Raw genomic sequence first — 1006 nt, 5'->3', positions numbered from 1 at the left:
TGAGAAATGCTGGGCTGGATGAAGCACAAGCTGGAATCAAGGTTGCTGGGAGAAATATCAATCACCTCAGATATGCAGATGACACCACCCTTATGGCAGAAAGTGAAGAGGAACTAAAAAGCCTCTTGAAGACAGTGAAAGAGGAGAGTGAAAAAGTTGGCTTAAAGCTCAACATTCAGAAAACTAAGATCATGACATCTGGTCCCCATCACTTCATGGCAGATAGATGGGGAAACAGTGGAAACCATGTCAGACTTTATGTTTTTAAGCTCCAAAATCACTGCAGATGGTGACTGCAGCCATGAAATTAAAAGACACTTACTCCTTGGAAGAAAAGTTATGACCAACCTAGATAGCATATTGAAAAGCAGAGACATTACTTTGATGGCTTCACCATCAGGGCTTCCCTGGTGGCTCAGAGGTTAAAGCGTCTGCCTCCAATGCGGGAGACCTGGGTTCGATCCCTGGGTAGGGAAGATCCCCTGGAGAAGGAAATGGCAATCCACTCCAGTATTCTTGCCTGGAGAATCCCATGGACAGAGAAGCCTAGTAGGTTACAGTCCACAGGGTCGCAAAGAGTCGGACACGACTGAGCGACTTCACCACCTTACCTTACTTTGTCAACAGAAGTCCCTCTAATCAAGGCTATGGTTTTTCCAGCAATCATGTATAGATGTGAGAGTTGGACTATAAAGCTGAGCACAGAATTGATGCTTTTGAACTGTGGTGTTGGAGAAGACTCTTGAGAGTCCCTTGGACACCAAGGAGATCCAACCAGTCCATCCTAAGGAGATCAGTCATGGGTGTTCATTGGAAGGACTGATATTGAAGCTGAAACTCCAATACTTTGACCACCTGATGTGAAGAGCTGACTCATTTGAAAAGACCCTGGTGTTGGGAACTATTGAGGGCAGGAGGAGAAGGGGACGACAGAGGATGAGATGGTTGGATGGCATCACCGACTCAGTGGACATGGGTTTTGGTGGACTCTGGGAGTTGGTGATGG

General features: G+C 46.4%; 1 non-coding gene across 1 annotated transcript; it reads left to right on the top strand.

Annotated features, from left to right (window-relative positions):
* Positions 1-404: 404 nt before the first annotated feature.
* Positions 405-476, top strand: TRNAW-CCA (transfer RNA tryptophan (anticodon CCA)). Its single transcript has one exon. It is a non-coding gene; the product is annotated as a tRNA-Trp (tRNA).
* The last annotated feature ends 530 nt before the right edge of the window (positions 477-1006 follow it).

The sequence above is a fragment of the Ovis canadensis genome, chromosome 3 (genome assembly GCF_042477335.2).
Source record: "Ovis canadensis isolate MfBH-ARS-UI-01 breed Bighorn chromosome 3, ARS-UI_OviCan_v2, whole genome shotgun sequence".
NCBI classification, from domain to species: Eukaryota; Metazoa; Chordata; class Mammalia; order Artiodactyla; family Bovidae; genus Ovis; species Ovis canadensis.
This window is presented reverse-complemented; position numbering and strand designations above follow the sequence as displayed.